The following is a 26095-nucleotide window of genomic DNA, read 5'->3' as shown; positions in this document are numbered from 1 at the left end:
GACGGAAATACCTTCACCCTTTGATCCACAGATAGCATGTGTGGGAGATAACCCTGAGCATTATCATCTTGTTTCTTTGCCAGATGGCAAACCATTATCCACAAAACACTGAAAGTTTTTTGCAATATACATTCACTTTCTTGCTGCATACCATTAGATATGTGGAGAAGGCCATGAAAAAGTAGCTGGAGTGCTCTTAACATATTATCCTCTCTACATTTCAGTGTAGGTGCAGTGAGCAGCCCAATTAACCTAACAGAGTATACATGTTAAAAATAAATTTAATAAAAGTCACTGTTGTAGATTTTTTTTTTTTTTTTTTTTTTAAGCAAGTGAAGGTACAAAGACATGCAACAGTCTTCATCATCAAGGAAATACACTTATGGCAGAGTAGTACAGTGTACAAGTTTTCAAAGAACTCAAAAATAGCTTATACTGCAGTGTAAGTTATGCAAGCCTCATCTTTAACAACATAAATCAGTACCATCAAAAACAGCTCATGATATAACAGATCAGCCATCTGCTTGATGCTAATTTATTGGAAGACACTGATTCAGAACCATTGCAGGAGTCAGATATTTACTGCTCAAAGAGAAAGAAGACGAATGTGAAGTCCCCTGCCACACCACATTTAAAGCTCCTTGCTTGGAAAACAGCACATTGAGTCCATGTAAAAGTATGCACCCCAAAATTTTTTTCAGGTAGGAAAGAATTTGTGGAAGCTTTTGGTAGGGAAAAAAAAATCCAGAACTGCTGCATGAACTCTAGAGAGAATGCCAAGTATGTAATTATTTGAACTATTATTAAAAGTAACGTAGTTATTACTTAAGTCCCTGAAGGAAAAACCCTAACAGGCACAGGATACATACACAGGTGAATATATTGGAACTTTTTGTATAATAAAGTTATCAGCAAAAATCAGGCAATGCTTCAAAGAGAAAAGCCATCAGGAAAAGAATAATATATTAAAAACACAGAGGTATCATTCTTCACAAAGAGAAAAAACAAACCCTTGTCAAAAGGACTCCCAAATCCCTTATCTTTTTAAACAGTGACATTGAAATTTTAGCATTGATGAATGTTGATAGCATAGAAATCAGCAGATTGGATGAGAAGTAAACAGGCCTTTTAAAATACATAAATGTACTTTTAAATTCATCGTGTGCTGATCTGCAACATGTAAAATCTCAAATACACTCACTTTTAGTGTCATACCAATTTCCCTCAAAAATGTTAATTAACATTCTCATGATTCCAGCAACTTACAGAAATAAAAACTGTTTTGAAATTCTGCTTTCTTTAAAAAGGCTTTAATTTTTGCTAATTTTGTCTAGCCCAGAGAATCATGTGTTTCATGGGTATAATTGAGTCTTGTCAAAGTGCTTTCACAAGTTGAAGACTGGCCAGGGAGTACCAGCAGTGGCAAGAGAGCTTTAGTCAAACCAAAATGCTCTATGAAAAATTAAACATATAATCCTCCAATGAACACAGTATCACATTACTTACTCTCATAAATTATTATTAATTTTATTTCAGGTAAAAAGATTAGAATGGACTGCAACTTGTTTTGTTTAATGAGACAACTTCTTTTTCTGCCCTCTGTCTTCTTTAGGTGTTTTAAGTTGACCACCTGTACCTAGTTTATGTTATACTCTTGTCTTTGTCCCTGTGTCTTGCTATGTTAACCATCACTTAAAAAAGAGCTGCACACTTTCAAATCCTGGCTATAAACTAGTTTCTGTTATATCCTCCACCACCAAGGAAAGTACAAAGCAACTTTTTTCTAATAACTGTGCACTAATTATTTTTTTATATGAAGGATCAGGGCACTACACACTTTAATAAGCAAATGCAAGGAAACCTCTACAGCTACCTTTTGTAATACCATCAAAGACTAACCTTTTATAACCGTCACCTGCCCTCTACTTCAAAGCAAGCACTCTTTGAGGTTGACCCAGTGTTGCTGTTTGTTTTCCAAGTTGCCTGGCAGAGATGTCTGAGCAATGGAGAATAAAAAGAGTGAGAAAGCATCTTCACCAGGTATGCCAAATTAGCTGGAGAGTTATCAGAAGGCTGTTCCCAACAGTGGCAGCGGTGGCATGCAGATAACCTACAGCCGAGAAACTGAGATTGTGCTACCCCCTCTTCACTTACAGTAAAAGCTGATTCTAGAATATTTTACAGGTAAAGATTAATCTTAATACACTTGTTTTGAAACTGAAGGAAGTCTTCATAATTAAAAACATAGCATTAACAAAGAAGTCACAGCACCAAGAGCTGAAGTAACCTGAAGTACTCTCTCATGGGTGAAGGCAGAAAAAATACTGCTTAGTAGTTTTCTTCCACTGCTTTCACTGCTCCTTACTTCAGCTTATAAGCAGCCCAGTCTCTCCTGCAACTACAGATGCACAAATAACAGGAACACGTTCCATTAAACGTTGTAGGCCAAAACCTACATGCAATTAAGCTTGACCAAACAGTTTCTAGGAGCTTGAACATATTTGCTTTCCTGACAAAAATTCTGCAAACAAAAGCTCTTTATATAAGTGAGTTACGCGTGCCCTTGGTACGTGTCCATCAAAAAGATTCCTTCCTCGGGAGATAAAAGCAAGCTTCTCTCTCTCCTCTGAGAGATCAGACAGCAATACACCATTTTTACATCATGGAAACCACACAAACACATTCCTGGGCAACAGGACACAAGAAGAAATTTCCAGTGTTCACTGCTTCCCCACCTCCCCTCAACCCAAATTAAGCCAATACAGAAATTTTTAACTCTTGGATCTGAAAAAAAAACCACCAAAAATCTGTAGGTACACAAACACAAACCATATGAAATGTTGTAATTTAAAGTGAGAAAACACATTTCGGTGATGCTGACAATTATTTGCAATGCTTCTCTAACACTAGTGACCAGCTGAGATCCATTGCTTTGTCATAGTTAATAAAAGAAAAGAAGAGTTTGATTCTGTCACATTAGCTTTAAATCAAATTTTGCTGCAATTTCTTTTGTCCTCACTACACTGTCCTCTAACAAGTTCTGTAGAGGAACACAGTAATTTAGGCACAGCTCAGGTTAGATGACTACACTAAGCAGCATAGTATAGAAATACTAAAGCACTTGTGGAATGGGAAAGATGGGTAAAGAAGAAAGCTGTGATGTGATGTTAGCCCAGCAGGACATAGTCACTGGTGCCTACAACACACGCTCCAGATGCACTGTGGCAGGACACAGCTCTGGGTCAGTGCTTGCAGCATTAGCAGACGAGGCTGCTGTTTCCATGACTCTGGTGTTAAGCCAACCCAGCACACCTTACTATGCATAGCATAGAAGCTTAGAATAGCAAGGGGTTGGAAGGGACCTCTGGAGATCATCTAGTCCACCCCCCCTGCCAAAGCAGGTTCACCTACAGCAAGTTGCACAGGACTGCATCCAGGTGGGTTTTGAATGCAGACCTACCTCTGATCAAGTAAAACAAAGGGAAGCTATGAAATACGCTACTTGGAAAGAAGTACTCACTGTTTTTGACCTACTTCTACTTCAGCATTTTCACTTATGTGCTCATACTTCAGCTGCTTGAGGGAACCAAGCCTTTGTCTTTTATTTCCCTCATATATTATGTTCAGTTTGTATCTATCTAGATAGGGGTTTTTTTAAGCCATTGCCCTTCTTCACTGTAAAATTCATCCTTTGGGAAAGGAGATATAGTAAAGGCTAAAAAAAAAAAGTTAAGAAGCAAATTTATTTCATGTACTAAGTTCATTCTTAAAGTTAAGTTTTCCTATCTCTTCTTAGCCCTATTTGAGTTAAAATTTGAGTTTAGTGAAGATTTCACAACTGCTCAGGATAAGCTCCAGTTTGAGAATGGATTTTGAATCCTCTTTGGATTCAGATTCTTCTTGGTTTTTACTCTGCCCAGCTTACCCTGCCTTCTCTGCCCTTTCACTGCAATGCCCCATTGTGTAAATACACTGAGAAAACCAAGAAGCACCTGTCCTTCATTCCAGCTTTTCTCCTGATAAAACTCACACTGACTGATAAAGGAAGAAAGTTTATCGAGCAACTTTGGCAGACACCTAACACAGCATAAGCATGGAGTACCTGCCTTAGTTTATTTTGAGGGTCTGAACCAGCACAGTCGTCCAAAGTGGTGCTGGAAAGCCAGGTGACAAGCTGGATGTGTCCTCCTGAGAGCAGCTACTCTGCACTCATTGCTCACACCACACCCAAGCAAGTAAAGCTTGGGAACACTTGCTTGAGTACCATGTTTGGTGCCATCAATCCCTGGATTTGTAGATTTAAAAGCCTATCCCATCAGTGAAAAAGAATACAGAACAGATAATAAAATAAATAATTTACAAATACAGACACATAATTTTGTTGTACCACCCTAGACTGACTACTGCACCTGGATAACTGGAGATTTCTGTATAGATTATTTAATAACTAAGCAAACTAGCTTCTTAAATACATTCACAAATTATTCAAACAGTATTAGAGAAGACTAAATTAAACCAAGAAATTTGGTCACAGGAAAACGTTTCAGTCAGACAAAACGTTGTTTATAAAAAGAAAAGTATCATCTTGCAAGATACTTTTTTTCCTCTTGAAGGAATGAAAACATCACAATGAAATGGCAAATCACCAGTGCTAAGTGACTTCTGTATGATTTCTCAACAGCAGTCAACATTCAGTACAAGAGGTGAAGTCAGATTTCAAAGAATAAAGTGTCCTGCACAGAAGAAGCAAGTGTTTTGTAGGACAAGCATAGCAGAGGTGTATCATTACTGATGCATCTTATTCTGTGCATTATTCAGTCTGGGTGGGTGTGCCTTCTGCAAAACCATCTGATGTGTGATCTTACAGTTACATTACCCATGCCAAAATCAGGAACAAAAACCTCTTAAATTAACTGATCTTTTTATAGCAAAAATAGGTTTTAAGTAATGGTGCTGAATATAGTATATGCAAATACATGTGCCAGCTTATTTCAAGAGAATTTCAGCCATTTATATTTATTAATTTTAAGAAGCTTTTATGAAAATTTCAAATGCTCAATAAAAAACTATCAAATGTTAAATTCCTAAGAATTCATAATAATATTTTTCCCCATGACTTCACAACCTGGTCACATAAAGAAGTAGGTAGATACTGGTCTAGATTAAGAGATCTACCATGATTTTATTCATTTTTTCAGATACCTCTGCATAAACATTCCACACTTGTTAAAGCTTAACAGTGATAGAGTGCTTGATTGATTTAGCAAATCAAATTAACTGCTTCTCCAAAATTTGTGTCTGACTTTTTTCCTTAGTTTTGCTTCTTGGAGGAGGCTATCAAAGATCTACAGAAGTTAAAAGCAGCTTTCACTGGATGTGACCTTTTCAAAACCACACACAGGAACGTCCACATGGGGCCAGATCAAAACTATTTAGCCCACGATCCCACTCTCCCGTGCAAGCCCAAGCAGTTGCCTAAGGAAGACTACAAATAGAGCAGGACAGATGCTTCTCCCTCAGGGACTTCCCAAGCTAGATGTGGTTTCCACATAAACTCTTAAGAGATTTCCCTTCTGTGAACTTCTCCACTACCCCTTGAACTCAAGTAAACTTTTATCATCCACAGCATCTCTTGATAAGGAAGTCTACTGCCCCTTCATTTGGTTCATTGATTATTCGTGTAACATGGGACACAGTGAGTACTTCATCCATGGCATCTGCTAGGGTTTGTTTGTTTTAAGCTTCCTACTTTGTTCACCTTTCCCCTTCATCCATCATCTCCTTTCAGGCTCAGGACTCCTAGCATGTTTAACTAAACCAGCAGCAGAAGCTGTTCCTACTTTTGGTCAGAGAAACACCATGAGGATGAAGATCCTCCAGTTCCATAGATTTGATTTAGGGAGAATTTGGGGAGGTCAAGTGAGAAAGCAATGAAAGGGAAAGTGATCAAAGTCCAAAGCTTTCCATGTAATTTACAACACCAGCAAACTCCAGATTACCTGTAGCAGCAGGGTAATGCACCATTGTTTTTCTTATTCTTAATACCTCTTAGCAATGCTTGGGTTTTGTTTCTGTGTAGGTTTTTTGGGGGGGATGTTGGAGGTTTTTTGTTTGTTTGGGTTTTTTAGTGGTGGTGGTTTTGTTTTTTCTTGGATTGGCAACAAACACCAAAGAGATGCCTTCAAAAACCTCTCGCAAAACTCCTAACCCCATTACCTCAGGCCTGAGCACTATCAGCTGTTCATCATTTCATATATGAAATTGGAATTGTTCTGATTTTCCAGTTCTCACTTAAATCTAAGTTTTTCTTCTATTTCATACATAAAAGAACAGAGATCCTGAAAAATGAACCTGTGAACAAATATTAAAAGCTGTTTACTATAGTTGTTGACACCGGTAAATTTGGACAGATTAGGATTAGTTTGTGGAATTGTGCAGTAATTCCCTAACTGTACAGATCTGTGAAGAAAATACATCACATCTTTAAGTCAAACCATATATAAATATACTGTGCCTTCTGTTAACTCGGGCATTTTTAGCTAGTGCTTTATCAAACACATCCCTCACCCCAGAAAATCATCACAGCTGAGAGCATCTTACAGACGTCAGGTCACAGAGTTAAAAAGAACACATTAGTGCACTACAAACCTGACAAGCATATTTCAGCGTTTATTCACAGGGCACAAGTGGCTGGCTGGAACTTAATAGCCTTTGCAAAAGCAGAAGTATTTTGAACTTAGCCTCCCTTTCCCCGCCCCAGTTAAATATTTTATCATATAACGCATTGGAATCCACGTCAGTTGATGCGTATCTCTACATACTGGGTTCAAAGGTGTGTGCATGTTTACATTTGCAGGACGTTTTTTCTAGAAGGGAAAGGAAAGAGGAAATATCACCCGTATTAGTCAACCTTCTTACTCTAGTCCCAACAATTGGCTGCAGCAGCTTTCAAAATTTTTCTTTCTGAGTCAGTTTCTGATACCACATTCCCTCCCCGAGCAGACGGGAGCACAGGGAGGGCGCAGTCAATACGCCGGAGGGCAGGGCTGCCGGGAGGACTGGCTCTGCAGGAACCTCATGATATTCAAGAAGGACAAAGTCTGAGTCCTGCTCCTGGGATGGACCTAACCTCTGCAATGGCAGAGCAGAGTGGGGAGCCACGCCTGGGGGTCCTGCTAGGCTAAGCATCAGCCAGCAGCAGGACCCCAGCAACTCCGGCCAACAGCACCTGGAGCTGTACAAAATGGAGCATGGCCAGAAGACTGATGGACCTAATCGTCCCCCTGCTCCTCAGCACTCATTACACTATGTCTATAATGCAGCTGTCTCCAGTTTGCTGCCCCCCAGTACTGGAAAGACATTGGTTCACTGGAGCAAGTTGAGTGGAGGCCACCAAGATGGTCAGTGCTGGAGATCCTGAGCTTGATCATCCAGCTCATTCAGCCTAGAGCAGAGTTCTTCAGTTAGGTTTTCTTTTGTTTTTGTTGGTTTTTTCCTTTTGTTTCTTAAAGACAGCAGATCGCTATCTTTTAAAAGAAACATGAAAAGATCATGCCTTTGTGTGGTTAAGTTTGGCTGCTATCTAGTACTCTTCATTTCCCCACCCACCCCTTCTTGCCTCCTAACCATGTGTCAAGACATGATTTAATTTAACTGATTTCAGTGACGAGATGGAAATAACTCTGCAACCCTCTTGACATGCATGTTTTAAAAATATTTGAATTTGTGATTGTATTACCAATTACATTCTGTAGTACTCACAGTATAAAACCTGTTAATGCTACTTTGAAGGTTACTATGAGTGCTCCAGCTAAGCAGCAATCATAGAATGGTTTGGGTTGTAAGGGACCTTTCAAAAGGTCATCTAAACCAACCCCTCTACAGTGAGAGGGGACATCTTCAACTATATTAGGTTGCTCAGAGCCCCATCTAACCTGACCTTGAATGTCTCCAGGGATGAGGCATCTACCACCTCTCTAGGTAACCTGTTCCAGTGTTTCACCACCCTCATTGTAAAAAAATTCTTCCTTACATCTAGTCTGAATCTACCCTCACTTAGTTTAAATCCATTACCCCTTGTCATATCGCTACAGGCCCTGATAAAAAGTTTGTCCCCATCTTTCTTATAGGCCCCCCTTTAAGTACTGAAAGGCTGCAATAAGGTCTCCCTGGAGTATTCTCCAGGTTGAACAACTCCAGCTCTCTCATAATAACAATTAAGAGTTGAAATCCTAAGAGTCATGTAACAAGAGTATTAATCACAGCTCAGGAATAAAAATGGCCAAAATTATGGTTTTATATAAAGCAGGATCCTGAACTGTCAAAACACTGTTCAGCTTTACTACCCCTATTTACAGAATATGGTTAAAAAACTCCTGTATCCATGTAAAACTTCAAGAAGCCAGCTTCCTCTAGTATTTAAATATAGAAGCTCTTCCCACTGAGTTATCCATCTACAGAAAAGCTATCTGAACTTCAACAATTTATCAGTAAAATACAATTAAAAATAAGACAGTGAACTTGCATACATGTTCTGTATAACTGATAGTAAGGTAACACAAACTTATTATTTTTACAAGTCTTTCACCTTCCAAACTCTGACACAAGCACTCTTTTTGTATTTTAAAAAAAAACAAAGCAAAACACTGCCAAAAAAAACCCCAACAGGTTTTCTCTTTACTTTCTCTTATAACTCACTGCTACTCATCCAAATTACTTTCCTCCTCCTACTACATTGTTTTATAAACTGCACTTAATCCTGGGATGTTAGGGGACTGATGTGCATGCTTGAAATGAATATAGGTGCCTAAGCTTGAAATGGATTCCCATGGGAATCCTCAGAAGTTAAAGACACTCCTCTTAACACAAAGCAGAAGAGCACTGAAAAAACTGTTGCAAAGGCTTTTAGTAATAAAAGTTATAAATAATAAAAGTTATTCCAGAGATACTTTTAAATTGTAATAGGATCAAAAATGAGGACTTCGAACAAACTAACATCTTTCCACAGGAAGCTACTGTAACCTCCTTCAGCAAATCAATCAGTTTTGTTGCATAACTATTTAAATTCCAATATAAGGCTAGAGATCCATGTCACTAGAGGTACCTGAATTGCTCTCAATACAGTTAACACAGTCATGTCATTTTTTTTTTTTCAAATTTGCTCAGACTCCTCCTGTACACCTTATTGTATATCTTGTAGGTACAGGTATACAACTCCAGAATTTTTTCCATTCTTACAGCAGATACATCTCACAAAATAGATAAATGGTAAAATCAAACACTATCAAGAGTGTAATCACATAAAGGAAGTGTAAATTATTAACTGTCAAATTACTCAACAGAAAAAATGAACAATCTCAAACATTTCTCTTCAAGCACCACTCCCAACAATTTATAGACTTTACACTGAAGAGTTGGAGGTAAATTTCTTGCAAGTATGGTCCAAAGTCTGGAACATCTTTTATTGCCTACAACGGTTTTACTGGAATGATTTAAAGCTTATGTAAGTTAACGACATGAGCATGAATATTTTACACTAAAAACAACAGTTTCACAAGACTGATAAAATACACTCTATTTTAATTCTCTTTACTTCTGTGTAACTGCCACCAGTATGAATAAAAGTTAAATGTGCGAAATGCATGATCTTGAAATTGGTTACATCCTAAACAAAATAAATACAGCAATTTAAATGTTTAGAATATGGCTATGCCAAGGAAAATTAGCTGCTGTAAATGTTATCCATTTCTATGAAAATGCCCATAGCAAAAAGAAAATTTCCATACTTACAAAGTCATAGGAACATTTCTAGAGCCACTCTGAAGTGAGGGTGCTGCACTTTTCCATTTCAAGGAAAGTGTCACTAGGAAACTCAGTTACCACAATAAAAGCCTATTACAACCACATGTGTAAGAAACTTTATTTCTCTGGATATAAGAATTTTTTTTAAAAAAGCTGCATTCATTGTTCTAATTAAATTTTGGTTAAATGGTTTGCATTTCAGCTTTCAAGACCCACAAAAAGCTGTCTTTTATTCCTTTCATCTCAACTTGAATTCAAAGATAGTTTCTTAGACCTCTGTGCCCAAGCCTTTGGGGTGATTGACTCTCCAGTCACATAGATATAAGCTGGAGACCTTACACACGTATAAGTTTCATGTTAACTACTATTGTACATCTTGCACTGGAGCACTTGGCTTTCATCCAGTCCACAACTTTCTATTCTACCAAAAATAAAAAGGCAGGAAAGGGTGGTTCCATGCTGTGTGTTTTGGGGGTTTTGTTTTGTTTTTTGAAGCCAAATTAGAAATAGGTTTTTCAAATCATTAAAATGTGTGCTTCTTGGAAAAAATCAGCACAGCAAGTTCAGGTTCACCTGCATCATGCACTCTTATTATAAGCAGAAATTCTTGAGCAAAAAAATTTCAAGAAGATATAGTAACTCTGTAAATGCATTAGATATGGAAGAAGACTCAAGTATGAATTCAGTATTATCAACAGCAATTATCACCAGCGCTGACCTACCTGTCCACAAATTAACTTGCATTCTCTCTTAAAAAAAAAAAAAAAAAAAAAAAAAAAGTCTCACTTTTCAGGGTATTTACCTCCTTTGAACAAAATATGGCAGTTCTTGAAGTACAAAATGGGGTACAAGTCCCAAAAGAGTATCTCATCATTATACCTCAAGCTTCCAGGTAAGTCACATGCCAGACAGCTCAAAGAGCTGAGTGTCACTGGCAAAGCATCCCTAAAAAATTTCTCCAAACACTGAGATGTGGTACTGCTTTTACAATTAAAGCTCTGCAAAAAAACAAATTTTTGAGAGTGACGACAACAATCCTCCCCTCAAAAGACCATTTTTTCAGTGGTTTCTATGCAGATTGCTTTCTTCAGTGATCTATTTGGCAGTGGCAATATTCATATCACAGAACAGAAATATCACATTGCTTTCATTGACTCTGCAGAAGAAAGCATCCTGAGCAGGAAACAGGAAACCCGGCATATTCCCCAGGACTAGACAGGAAGAACATGAAAGTCAGGAGAAACCAACAACTTAAAATAAATAAATAAAAAAATATATATTTTCTAATTAGAAACTGAAGTCTACAGTTCTTTTCCTTCCACGTGAAGAATGGGAAGTTGCTAAAGGACTGAACATAGCACTGGAAGAAGCTATGTCTGCATTCAAGCCCTCTCTGCTACTGTTTCACTGCTATTTTCAGGAATCCTATTATGGCTACGCAATTTTTGGCTGCACTCAAAAGACAAGTGAGGCAATTTCATCACTGAAAGGAGGTGCTGGTGTTACTGTAATCCGAATTACGGAATAAAGAAGGTAGGTACTAGAGGATGCTTTGTGTTTGGTTTAATTTGGTGCTAGAAGGTTTCCTTTTCAACAGCCCCTAAAAGGAGATGGGTACTTGGTCAGGGACAATAGCTGGGATATATCAGATAGTGATCCTGTACATATGTTTAAAATAGTTTCTGCTGTTATGATCTATATAATTGTTCATTCTTATTTAATTATAAGAATGACCCTATGAAACATGTTCTTCTCCCGATGGGTGAAGAGCTGCAGAACACATGCTTACAATTGCATCACTTAGCAACTATTCCATTTTATCAAGCTTTGTTTTAAGTACATCTAATCTCTGAACAACTTTTTTGTGGTATTTTAAATTCAGAAAGTATAGAAATAGGAGCCTGTCTCAAAAATTCAGCTTTTGAAATGCTTGAGCACAAGGATGAACATGACAGATAGCAGTTGTTACTTCTTTCCAGCTGGCTTTAGCTCTATAGAGCTTTATGCTACAGACAGCACAACATTCACATTTTCCTAGGGTTGGTTTTTTCTGTGTGTGTGTTTTTTGGTTGTTTTTTTTTTTTTGCTTTAGGAAATTATGAAAAATAATTGAGCTAAAGGAGCATTAAATTGATAAATTAAAAGTACCCGAAAGATAGAAATGCCAGGGCTAGACTGAGAGCTCCGTTACTTCATCTCATGTATGCACTCAAACTCACTTTAGCAAGACTTCTCTGACAGAGTTTTCCATTTGCTTCATAAGACTTACAATTCATTTAAGGTACAAAATTGATGATGAACACAAGAAGTACAGAGCAGCAAAAATTTAGTGCCTTATCCAAATACTAAGTTTTGCAAAGGGCCGAGATACTTCCAGCTATTTTTGGAAACAATTTTTCAGTTCCATTCAAGATCTACTCTAAATATAACCATGCAGTAATAATATTAACAGAAGGCAAATATTTTGATTTTATATTTTATTGAAGAATTAAATTAATACAATAAAACTTCAAAATCAGGACTCAGGGGCTTATGGTAGCTTTAAAAAAGTTCGCTATTTAGGATTAAGGCAGTGAATTGTTTCATAGTTGTTTTGTTTAGTTTTATATTTTCATCTATTAACCTATCATTGTTTGGTTTTATTACTAGTATTCAGTGAGATTCTTTAAGTGGATACCTCATTCTACAGAATTAGAATTTTTTTCAGATGGAAGAATATGCTTAAAAGACCAGACAAATTTTAATTATGTCATCAGTCTGATTGTTCAGGTTGCCTCCTTTAAAACTGATAATCGGGATAACAAATTCCATCAGAATTGAAACTCTCACTTTTAATTTCATGGTGTGATGTTCTGAAGAACCCTTCCACAGCTGGGAACAAGTGGGTGTGTCGCCTCAAAAGAGCTGGGTAAGGAAGTGCTTAACATTTTTAAATAGTAACCGCGCTGACAACTGAGAGTCACTAAGCTCATATTCCATTCTTACTTTGATAAAACAAAAAAAAATTTAAAATAATCAAATTAAATATTAAGACAATCTTTCCATTAGTATAAAAAGAACCCCAAACCACCCAGATGGTAGGCTTTAAAATAACATCTCTTCTGATTAAAAATAATAAAATCCTAGACTAAAAAAAAAAATAAAAAAAAATAAAAAAAAGGAAAAAATCAAATATACTGAAAGAACTGAAGAGGGACACATTTAAACAAACAACTAGCCATGAAACAAGACGACTTGCACATGACTGCAGACACAGTATGTGAGGAATAAATCCATCCGGATAATCTTTATTGGAACACATGACACATTACTGTACTATACCATTGAGCAATAACTTCTGCAGATTTACAGACAGACAAAACTATAAATCTCAAACATTAATCCACACCCCCATTTTCATTGGCAGAAGAAAAACCATCCATGCCAGTATATTTTTCCACATCACCCGACAACTAATCTCGTCGTTGATCTGGCAAAGCATAAAGTTTGCAAGGCTTTGAACGGCAACCAGTAATTCTAAACAGCCCTCTTTGCCCAAACTTCTAAACAATAAAATTTTAAGGAGCTTTTTCTTTGCAAAAGGATAATCACATAATCACTTGGAACCGAGAGTCTGGATATTTAAGAGGATTCTTGCCTCTCCTGTCCCAGATACTACCAGCAATTACAGAGGAGGGTTTCACGTTATGCCTGTGCATCATCTCAGTTGCAATAATAAAACAAAACACAAGTGAAAGTCACAACCTCATTACCAGATAGGAAGATTACTTTTTAGTACAGCTTCTGACAAGCCATGAGTAACAGAGGGTCTTTACCTGAACTCAAGTGACACGAGAACATTACACCATGTACAAATAGAGTTTGTTATTTCTTAATAACATTATTGTTGATGAGCAGAAAAACAGAGTGCGATCAGCAAAGGCACAGTGAAATGCAGAAAGCACACTCAGAAATGAGGTATGAGCAAAAAATAACTTTTCCTGCTGGGAAGGGAGCCTGCCCAGGTGGGACAGACAGGACAGTGGTCTGAGATGCCAACAGCCTGGGGCATATGATTGCCCACCAGGCAAGAAGGAGGAGGTACCACACGCAACTGCCAGGCAGCAGAGACAGGAGGAACAGAGGGAACAGCTCTTCATCATCCTCAGAGGTGAGGTCTTCCTCCTGCAGGACGCTCCCAGCACCAGAGGCACTGGAGCAATTAGACAAGTCTTCAGAAGACCAAGTGCAGCAGGCACACAAACACAACCTTCCAGCCAGTGTCAGAGACTGGTTTTGCTCTGACGTAACAACTCTCAAGTTCTCTGTAGCAACAGAAGTGGACCCACCCTTTTAATGGTGCCTGCCTCTTACCTGTTTTCCACATACAAGGAAAAAGAGGCATTTTCTTATGCCTAGTACTACATATGTGTATCCTACCAGCACACTGTTCTCAGCCATCCCAGCCTGAAAGGCTGACTGTTGAAGCAACAGTTTATTTAATCTATTTTGGGGAGATAAAAAGCACGTGCTAACGGTGGTGCAACAGCAGAACACAGCAATACTGCCGAGGTGTCAGAATACACACTGCTTCAGGCACACGGTAACGTTATCCTGTACAACCCATCGCAGCTGGTTTAAGATGTGGGCAATTAGCCTCAGGTGATGGTGGCAAAATAAATTTGCTTAGGAATGTTAGAAAGCCAAAAATGAAATGCAATCTTTTATAAAAATCAGCATATATTAAAAAAGTATTCCCTCTTTGTGACAAGGAATGATTTACTTTTAATGCCGAGTCCAAGGTTAACAGAGGATAACGTGAAAGCAGGACATGAAACTGTATCCTTTTTCTGAGGCCAGGCATCCTACAAGCTTTTAAGAATTTTGCAATTCAGCTGGAATGTATGGAATAAGTAATTTCTATTAAATAATATTAATAATAAAAATAGATCAGATAAAGTTCCTGATCAAACAGTGTTTTTCTCCTGACGCACATATGATTCTCTCTGGAAACCCTCTGAAGACCAGCCTGCCCTCTGAGTAATCAAGCAATGCATAATTAACTTTTCAATGGAGAGAGTTATCTTCATATCACTTATTTCCTTAATTTCTTGAAATAAAACTTCCCTCCTGTCCCTTCCCAAACTGCCAAACATGTCAAAATGTGCTAGCATAGTTAGGTTACCAAATTTAGAGCATGCTCAGATACAGAAGCTTTTAATTACTCTGTAAGCATTTTGCACACACTGTGGGACTGTCATATGATATGTAACGTGTGGAAAATCAAACTTATATTGAAACAAATTAAAAGAGCATGGTTATACTGCTGGCAGGAACTTTGACTTTAAGCCAGCCTCCTTGCCTTGCTGTCCATAAGAAGTGCTCAGCAGTTAAAGCCGGGTTTTTGAAAAACACTAATTACTCTATTGCCAAGCAGGTATGATGTAAAACCCCCACTGCCTTATGACAACTTCAAATTCCAGCTTTACTCCCTGCTTCTGGAGCTGGGAAGGGAACTGGCAGAGTTGAAAGGACCTAAAAAAACCCAAACAAAACAACCCAGCTACAGACCTGGTGGATGAATTTCACGGCTGACCTTACTTGGGCACCGGAGTTTAACGTAGGGACGAGTTGGACAACATACCTTGCACAACAGTTTGCTAACTCGACCTCCCTGGGGTTTCAGCCTGTCATTACTGACGCTGCTGAAGATCAGCTCCTGGCAGCCTCCAAGCCTTCCCAGCTATAGCCTTGGAGCAAACCTCCACCACAGTAACTTTAGCAAGGGTTTTGTGGATAATTAAAGCATGGCAGAGGTTACCAACCCTCCAGCTTTCAGCATGACATAAGAACCAGGAGGGAAAATACGGGTGCCCTGGAAAGGCACCAAGTCCCTGAACGTCGCATTAGTGAGAAACTACGTTTCGAAGACGAGTCAAAGATCGGAAAACGCATTGCAATCTCAAGTGTCAGGCCTCAAAATGGTAGGAACTTTCATTCTGAAACCAGGCAGAGAGTATGTCAACATGCTACCATCTGATCCACCTACAAGAGAATTCTAATTAAAGCAGTTATGTGTCATTTCACAATTACTTTTTTTCCCCACTTGTTTTTATAGAAGGAGTACTGCCTATTCCTCTTTGATAAAACTGGTAATTTAAAACTGGAATAAATTCTTAACATTTAGCCTGACAAGTTTTGAACAAAATTCACTGAAGCTTTTCTTCCACCACCCCCCCGACTCAATAATAAATTCACCCTTTGAAACAACACAATAAAAACAACTAATATTGTAATAAAGCAAGATGCCCCAAGACAGTATTTTTCCACCACACATTTATCTTAAAATGTAATGTTAAATGTCTATATATTAAAGCTCCACCTGAATCTCTCAGAAACTAGTAATAAAACTCACGGTAGGAGAGACAGCAGTCTTGAAATTGGAGAATCCACCAAATATATTCCAGAACCAAATCACTGCTATTTCACAGGAAAACTCTTCTCTGTAAACATGACAATTACCCTTTGTAAAATTCAGTACTTGGTTTCTACTCACATACACATCCCCTCCTTGACAGGAGATGTGACATTTGGTGACAATCACCTGATTAAAATTCAGAGTGGTAAGACCAGTGGTCCTTTAGGAACACCTTACCGGAGCCTCACAGCCACTCAGGTAAGTATCAGAAGTACCACCTCAGCCTTTCAGATTCTGTATCGGTAATGTCAAAGCTTTATGCAAAGTGATGCTTTCAATAGCATTTAACAGTTAATTTTACTCCAAGTTTAAAATAACCCGAACAGCTTCCATTTCATATATGAAACACTGCAAATACTCGTTAACAAGTAGTTTGCTTGTCAGGCATAATACTATTTCATTTTTTAAATTAAATTTGTGCAAGTCTTAGCTACCAGCCTTAACAATGCTTAAACCCTCACCACAGTAGTCAGAACTGCTTGTACTAGATTAAAGGAAGAGTTTTCCATAGGCAAACATTAAAAAAAACAAAAAAAACCCCCAAAAAACTAAAAACCAAACCAACAAACAAAAAGAACACCCCCCCCAAAAAAAAACCACCCCCACAAAACAACATAAAAACATCGAACTGTGAAAAAGCTTAGAGGGAGAAAGGGAGGGAAAAAACAAAACCACAAAACTCACTTGACTGTAACTCGATTGGACAAATCCTGAAGATCTCCTGGGTGAAAAAGCTGAGCTTCTTTCAGTCCAATATTTGCGCACGCTTTGAGAAAAACATTTATATTATCCTGTGAAGAGAAGTAGAAAGCAGTTGCTTAGTTAAAAGCACTAAGCAGGTTTTGCAAGACGATTAGTGTGAGCCTCTAAATGTCAAAGTTCAGCTCACAGAAATAATACTGAAAAAGCAATCTTCTGGATTATAAACACAGGTCGTTTCTCATGCACAGAGGCAGGCTGGTTTGCGATCTCGGTGACTGAGGGTACGTTAAAGATTACCTGGCATAAGGCAGTGGCAAACCAGTAGGCAGCAATCTCCACTTTGATGTCAGCTCTGCTCAGCAAACAAACGCCCTCTTCCTAGCTTTGCACGACAAGCCTCACCTCTTGCCTTTAAAAATAACTCCAGCTACTGACATTCACCACCCAGAAACTCTTGGCAGGGGAGGAAGAAGAGGAGGGACACACCGTTTCTATGCTCACAGACCGATGAGGGAATACTGCACCTGGGTCTGGGTTTGGTTGCTGAGCAAAGCTCCGGAGAGACAGAAACCAAACCGTATTCAGCTCTGCTGCTTCCTTACTTAGGGGGATTTTCTCTCCTTTGCGTTCCTCCTCTTCCTCTCCACCCCCTCCCCCAGCTCACACCAATATATAACAAAATATAAGTGTGCTGTGTTGCAGCACCCACTCGCTGCACCTGCTGCAGATCAACCGAACGGTAAGAGCAGGGTTAAAAAAAAATAATAATCAACTGATAGAGAGAGAGATTATACAACTTGTGATCCCTTTCCACTTCATAAACAATAGGCAATAGGCAAGAAATTCCTTCTCGTTAAGGCGGAATGCTATCAACAACAAAAGAATGTGCCCTCTTGCCCACTTGCTCCCTTTCAGCTGGAAGCCACAGGAAAAGGTACACAAAGTTACTTAATTCATAAGCTACGTACAGCCCTGTCATTCACAGCCTTTGTAAGTCAAGGTACTGGTATCAGAGTTTCACAGTATGGAAAGGCACTTTATTTTATTTTATTTTACATATACTCACTGGATGTAGCCATTATTCCATCATTTAAAACTTACTAGGAAAAAAAACCAAAACAAAACACAAAGAAAACAGCTGCTTCTAATACATACTTTAAGAAGTAAAACAAACCAAAGAATCCTCAAAATCTTCTGTTTTGAAGGTTCCCTAGGATTCTAGTATTTCTTATCAGTCTGTAAACACGGCTTCATTCAAGGAAAATATTTGAACAAGGTGTTCCCCATGCAGGTTGCAGGCTCTGTGTTACCACATCCAAAAGTTCCCAAGTGTCTCACACCATGAAGGTTGTGCCATGAAGTCTGATGTGTGATGTGCCACGGTGGGGGCTGTTCTTCTGTGGGAAGATGCGACATGACAATACTGATGAGGGATGTGATGTGGTGGCAGATGAGCAGAGGAGACTGAGAAGGATGGAGGACCAGCAACCTCACCTCTGCACCAGCTCCTGCAATACCCAAGGGGCTGCCTACAAGTGGCCAAGGTAGAGAAAGCTTCATGCTGGGCATGCAACCTCAGGAGTAGCATTTACCTCTTTCCTTTCCATGCAATGCTCCTTTTTCCTTTCCATGCAACACAGGGAAGGCTGGCTAGATATGTCGGTTTTATTACATTAATATTTGAGTGTCACATGAGCAACAAAACCCCAAGGACTTGAAAATGTATCATTTCTTCTGCATACAAGAGGACACACGTTAAAGTCCCATTGTGAGAAGAATAGGAACTATTTGTTAAACAACAAAACACATCCAACTATCAGGTCAGTGTTCAGGGACTGGCGAGTCCAAGAAACAGGCAGGTAGGGAAAAGGAAGAAAGCAACACAAGAGAATAAATAAGTCACAAGGTAACGAACAGAACTGACAGCAACACCAAGGCAACATGCCCTGAGTGGTCTGACCAATCACCAAATATCACAGTAAACTCCCAAACTGATGGGTCACGTCAACTGAACTGCAGAGAACAAGCACATTGTGCAGGTAAACAAGGAAGAAGTCAGAATTCTAGAGAAATAGGTGCTGCCTACACCCCAAGCACAATGAAAACAAAGCAGAAGAATTGCTCATCACTGGTTGCTCGGCTGCACAGTCACCAAACTGTTGGCACACGAAAGAATTCAATTTTGAAGGTGTCACAGCAATTAAACCTACCAAACATCAGCCCTCTGATAAATAACATTTACAGCCCCCGAGAACATCATCACCGACCCGAGTCAAGACCTTCAGAAATGGGTCAGAGACAGGGGGGAGATAACAGGGGATGCAGAACACAGCTAGTCACGGTGCTTGCCAGCGTGCAGGATAAAGCATGGCTCAAAATCTGCCTCCTCCCAGCTCCCAAGCCAGCAGTTTGATACACCTGTCATCTGTGACTGTCCCAATAGTGCTCTCTCCTCCTGTCAGGGCCTGGAATTCACCCCCAGAGCATCAAGGGAGATTACCCAAAAGGCTGTTGCTCAGATTTGGATATTGACACAAAAAGGTGTCAACAAATCCGCACTTCCAATACTGTCAAGTTATTCTTGACCATCCATAACCACTGTAGTAAATAGCTGAAGCTACAGGTCTGAAAATAGCTAGCTGTCATTTTGAACGCTACCAGAATAATGAACCTGGAAATGAATTTTAAATAGCTCCATTTAAAAAAAAAAAAAAAAAAAAAGGAAAGACAAGCCATCAACCTTGCAATTAGATTTATCATTAGAAATGTGAACAGGAACATTGCTCAGTGATTAATGCACTCAAATATAGAAGCCATCATGCTATTCCTTCTACCAATATAACTGCACTTTAAGAAGACGAAAGGTTGTTAGCACTTCAGCTCCATAGGGTATACTGCAATCTCAATCTCATCGTACCCCACAAAAAGATTTTTTTTAAACATTCAGAACTCAAATGCCTGAAGAAGAACAACATGCAAGAGCTATCTCCTGGTGACCACAAATCACCCAAGTAGCATGCTCAAGAAAAAAGGGTTTAATTCTTGTGTCCACAACCCCACTCTGACACTGAGATCTTCCCAATCTCTGTAAACAAGAGCAGGTCATTTAAATTTAAGTAAGATTCAAATTAGTACTGTTGCGGAGAAAGAGGACTATGATGAGGAGAAGACAAGGGACCTATATAATGAGAACAGCAGAACTGGGTTCCGTTAAGCCGGTAAAATGGAGCAAGAGAGGCAATACTGCTGCCATCTACCAACACAAGGGGAGCAACACCAGAAGGGGAGAGAACAGGGGCCCAGTACCAAAGCAAGGATACATGGTCACACAGATCAAACACACTAATGCAGAAAACAAAGTTTATGACCATTAAAAAGAAAGCTTCTGAACTCATGGGGACAAAATCAGCTAGATGGTTTTAATACAGAGCTCAAATCAATGTGTTTCCTTGAACATCTGAAGTTGGAATTAGCATCATACAATTACAGGACTTAAATCACAACAAAAATAAAGCCTGAAGTCTTAACCACAAAACTCAAGTGCAATCCATTTTTGGTACATTATTACTACTTCTAAGTGTTTTGGTGGGAGGGGGTGAGGAGGTTGGAAGGAGACTGGAGGGAGGCTGGTTTTTTTTCCCCCCACGCAGTGTAGAGGATGAAACAACAGAGCATTTCAGATGCTCCCAGCACAACTTGAGTTTCCCACAAACTGTACAGACTTTACATTAAACGCATAGCACGGAACACTGACTAGGTAGAGCTATTACTGTTCAGCATTTCATTTTTGCCTCTAACTTCAAAGTAAACCGCACCCAAAAACTCTGCAAAGTGGTAACATGGGAGCTGGAGCTGGCAGAGGGAGGCAGGTCATCCACGAGCAGGTATTTAAATACCGCCGTTCGGAGGAATGACAAGCGATACCGCACGCTTTCAGGCATGCACCTGCCTTTCTGGTCCTCGTGGGGCATCACTAGCCACAAAACTTGCCCTCTGCCTGTTGCTAAAGCATTCCCCTCTAACCAACGTGGAGAAGGAGACAAGATGCCTATATTGAAAGTGAGACTATGGTCCATGCCCTCCCTCTGATGTCCTAGCAGAGCAGGGCTGCCTTTCTCACTCCTGCAGCCTTCAAGGACATGAGGAAAGGAAAGAGCTGAGTCTTCCCTGTCCTTCCTCGTCTCATTAACTTCTGTTAATTCAACAGAAATGCCATTCTAACAATTCTTTTCCTATTTACCTATTCTTTAAAAAATAGTTCAAGCATTTCAGGCCCTCACTACTTTAGGAGCTTTCTACTTATTTGATCAGATCTGTAAACTACATTTTACATATTTATCCTTTATATATAAATACATATGCAGAGACACATCTATATGCAGATACATACAAACTACAATCAGATTTAGTACAGCTCAACTTCAGTAAATTTAGTTGAAATTTTTAGTAATACATCTCTTCCTAAAAAAAAATAATAAAAAAAATCATTTGTATTTGAACAAATTGCACATTTATAAATTCAAGGTATAATGAATTGGCCTTCCAGACATACAAAAACATCAGAAATATCAAAGACACCCCCTTATTTGCATTCTGCAAAAGAACATTTAATTCAATAATACAATTTTTGTATTCTTGATTTGTATTCTCCCCACTCAAAGCCAGTTAAAAAAAAGTGTTGTTTACATTATTTTAAATATTTCATTTCTAAAAAAAGGCTTATAACACACCTATGAAAAGTTTTATGCTAGAATTAACAACTCCAGAATTGCTATGTTAAAGCAATCACCCAAACACTCAACACAAAGGTTCAAAAAAATACCACAAACACAACGCAGCAGTCTGAGTCACTGAAAGGTGTTTAAGTTCCCTGCAGTAAAATTAAAGAACCTTAGCAATGAGACAACATCAGAAATGAGAAAAGACACACAGAAAGAGACTGCACTGCTGCTACTAGGCAAGGAGCAGAGGGGCTGCAGCACAGCTCTGCAGCTCCAGCCCAGGAACGGGGTGGGAAGAGCAGGGCTGCCGCTGCAGGCCTCATTCCCATCACTATCTTCCAGACCACAAAGAAGGAAGAAGCCAGTAACTATATGGGAAACATGAGAACATGGACCCTTCCTTTAAAAAAAAAAAAAAAAAAAAAAATTAAAACAAGTATAAGAAAAAAATTGTGGGGATCCCAGCTGGCAGTGGTGCTGTGTCTGCACCTGCAATCACCTCCAAATGTATGTGACCACCACAAGAACTTGAGACAAAGACAACGTGGCACTATGAAAAGGAAGACAGCCATATAGCACTGGCAAGGAGGTGGTGGTGAAGTACCTCAACACCCAAAAACACAGTGGGGAAAAACAAAGGGCATTTCTAAAATTGAAAAAATAGCATGAGCAACAGGGAAATGAGGGGAAAGATGGGAGCAGACATGCAAAAAGCATCAAGAAAGAGTTGACCTTAAGTAGGTGGGGGGAAAAAAAAAAAATTAAGAAGGGACGTACAGTGGGTAAAACACAAAAAGAATTTTAAAAATCTCCAAAGAAAAAGAGAATTAAGTGAAAGGCAATTTAAGAAGAGAGGTTTCCACAGAAGAATGTGTAAACACCATCTTGACTACCCATGTACCATGCAGCATCACACTAAATTCAGCTTGTATATTTGAGCTGCAATTTAATTTCAAAAATAAATTCCTCATTATCATTATTATCTGGGTGGCACAGGAATAATAATTTAAACAAGTGTGTAAATACATTAGCTTTCTTTAGGGTGCAGCCACTCTGTGTGGCAAGCCTGCCTTCTCCCTAGTTAACTGTTTCTCTGAAACCCTACGCATGCACCAAAACACAGGGAGAGCTCGTAGGCATACAAGTTATGGCATATCTTTCAATTCAGTTGGCATCTGGGAGAAAAACAATTTAATTAACAGTGTTTTTCTGTTTCTCCCTGCTGCATCAGCCAATAGATGAAGACAGCCTGTTGTCTCTTACTCTTATGCAAATACCCATCTTTGCAGTTAAAGCTCTTAAAACAAAGCTAGAATAGCAGTAGAACTGTCTCTTTTTTTGTTGGGGTTTATAGTACTTGTGTGTGTTCCCTCCCCCCCCTGCCCCCCAAAGTATAAAGGGGAAGGATGTGAACATAATTTCGTAATGGCATCCAGTGCTCCCATGAACCATGGTGTAACGGAAACAAATGAAGTATATTTGCATGGAAGTATTACAGCACCATCCAGACCCTGACTTGGTGCCAGAAATCCAATTGTTTTCAATTTCCAGGCTCCCAAAAATAAGAAAGAAAAAACCACTCAGTACCTACAGTGCCTAGCAACACAAACTTCTGACATTCTAAGAAGAGAGACTGAGGCATTTTTTTGGCTACAGAATTCTGAAAATCATCTGCACAGATGATATTTAACAGTCATGTTTCTTAGTACTACATTTATGAAGACTTTTGGAGTCATCTTGAAAGCTTACGCTGTGTCTCCTTCAGCTCTGCATTCACAACAAACCCTCCTTATTGGCACCCGTATTCCCTGAAGTAAGGGCCTATTTCCATTACAAAAAGGCATTTTTTTTTAAAGTAGAAAATGTTTTTCATAGACCCAGCATTATATTGACCACTAAAGCTGGCTCAAATCAGTTTAACACAGAATTTAGGGCTGCATTTTGCAGCAGCATCACTGCACAGCTACGCATTGTTTATACTCAGAGGTGGGGTAAGGGAAGAACCCTACAGCAGGAGCTCGTTGAACAAGTCAGGTAACTTGCTCTTCCTCGGAGGTATGTTTCAGTTCCTAGCGCTGGCTGTGGGGTGGGAGCAGATGGGGTGAAGGGGGGGAGCAGGGAATGGGGCTGATCCAACCTTCTGATCTGCCTGGGAGCCAGGAACCTCCAGTTACCACTTTGGCCTTGCATGTTGGAATGCTCAGTGCCCGTCACCCACTCATCCCCTCTGTAGTCTGTGATCCCAGCTCCTCCTAACGGCTCTCTGTTTCTCTGAAGGCTGCTAACAGGTTCAACCTTGAACCGAAAGGAGGAGGAGGAGTGGGTGGAATAGCTAAACTACTTTTTTCCTCCCTTTTTGGGCCCAAAACTAAAAATAGTAATTAAAACAATCATCCTGCAAGCATAATTTGACTTAGAGTGACCTCAAGGCTTCTGTTCAGTAAATTATCCCACCTGTAACAGCGTGCACCGAGCACTGCATTGGCCAAAGATCAGAAGTGGTGCTAATTGCTTTGCCACTCCCCTCCCTGTGTCCTTCCCTGCTTTTCCACATTGTATAAAATAATAAATCACTGTGATCCTTGACACAAGGATTCCCTGTCCCAGCTCTATGCACAATTACAGACACCAACTCTTCAACGATTCACTTCCAGCCTTCTTAAAAAGCAGGTGAATGCAGAAATAAAGCTTCCTCTATGAACTCTCCCATTACCTTGGTGCTCCCAGTATCAATAACTGTAAATCACAGCCAGTAAGAGGAACGTTCCTCTTCACTGTTGCAATTTACAAGTCTCACCAGAGTTCAACCATTACAGAAACCATGTTCTGAGGCAGCCTTACATAAGAAGCATTTTGGTTTTGGACAAAAAGGCCCATCCATCCCCCAAGCCCCAGCTCCATCTGCAATGACAGCAGCTGGTCATGGATCTATGTAAGACCAAGGTGTGTGTTGAAGGATCTTCCCCAGAGTTTGTTCCTCAGCTCCTGGCACTGCCCACTACCGTGTGTAACGGCCAGCAGAAGACCTCTCCACCCAGCTCTCCTCATTGCCTGCAACCTCTTTCAGCCCTGAGCTTCACAGTTTCTTACCAACAGGAATAATGAGATTAAAGAAAACATACAACAGAAATTAATAGTGTTTTTTGAAGCAGGACTTCTGAGTTGACAGCTTTCAAGGTGCTTGACACAGGAAGGGACCAACTGTCCTCAGTGACCTGAAAGCCCTCCCAGGCCCATGTCTCTTACCGTGCTACAGCATAACCTTTGCTATGACATTATAACCCTATCTTACAGCAACAAGGTGTACCAAATGAGCCTGTTATTGATAAGGGAGAGTGAGTATCAGGTTGTAAACCACAGGTGTGTTTCTGGGATGTCACTGCTACCAAATAAGGCCAGCTGGAAAGGAAAAGGGCAAAAGTACAGCACATGAGCACCCCAGGCAGATGTGCTTTGTTAATTGAGAGTTCTCTGCATTTCACAGCTTCATCCCATTTTGGAGAAGATAAAGGGAATTTAGCTGGCCCACTCACAGGCATTCTTACTGTAAAGAAAGTATAGACTTTGAAAGCCAGTATGGAATAACCATCCTGGGCTATTTCCATGTTTAGACAAGCCTTAACTTTCCCACCAGTTACTTGCATTCCAGTCAAAGTCAAGGGCGGGGGGTGGGGGGGAAAAAATCAAGTGATGTGTTTTTCACCCCGAACGATTTGTACAAAACAGACTTTACAAGTGAAGTGTGTAAAATACCCCAGTGCCAAGTCACCCTGCTACACAGAACTGGAATGACAGTAATCCACTTAAAGGTGAAACTCCCCTGAAGCCTAATGAGTAATAAAAGAAGTAAAGAACTCTTGTTCTTGAAACACTGAAAGTTTTAGCAGAGCTTGCTTCTCCCCTCCACCCCCCCTTCTTTTTTTTATTTGTATACACAAGTTTTTCTATTTTGCTCACACAGGTTAACAATAGGATACAGATGAAATTCAGCCCCTCCATAGACAGGGCTTGAAACACAGCAAGTCGCTTCAGATTGACAATTCATGTAGTCCCCGATTTTTAGACTATGATTTAGTACTTCGAAATTCTCTCCCAAGACAAATTAAGTTTCCTCTAACTTTGCTTCCTTCAGTAGCCAAATATCTTATGTTTCTCAAGAGGAGTAGCATCCTACTACCCTATTTAACTCTTGCTGTTCTACATGGCTCATCCCATGGTTCAGAGAAGCTCTCGATGCATGCCTAGACCAACAAGAGGGTTTGGAGATGATCTGATTTACTGCCAGGCTTCCTTGTGTCTCTCCCCCATTCCCATGCCCTACAGAAAGTAAGCTCAGTCACCACAGCTGCAGCACCTTGGCAGCATTTGTTGTATTTAATAGATCTTTTACATATATCACCAGAGGAGGGTGATT

General features: G+C 39.6%; 1 protein-coding gene across 1 annotated transcript in view; it reads right to left on the bottom strand.

Annotated features, from left to right (window-relative positions):
- LMO7 (LIM domain 7) overlaps positions 1 to 26095 on the bottom strand; it is a 99282-nt gene that overhangs the window by 59937 nt on the left and 13250 nt on the right. The window contains 1 exon segment of the mRNA XM_029085972.1: positions 16943 to 17049. The gene's annotated coding sequence lies outside the window, so the exon portion shown is untranslated.

The sequence above is a fragment of the Antrostomus carolinensis genome, unplaced genomic scaffold (assembly GCF_000700745.2).
Source record: "Antrostomus carolinensis isolate BGI_N321 unplaced genomic scaffold, ASM70074v2 scaffold4587, whole genome shotgun sequence".
In the NCBI taxonomy this organism is placed as follows: Eukaryota; Metazoa; Chordata; class Aves; order Caprimulgiformes; family Caprimulgidae; genus Antrostomus; species Antrostomus carolinensis.
This window is presented reverse-complemented; position numbering and strand designations above follow the sequence as displayed.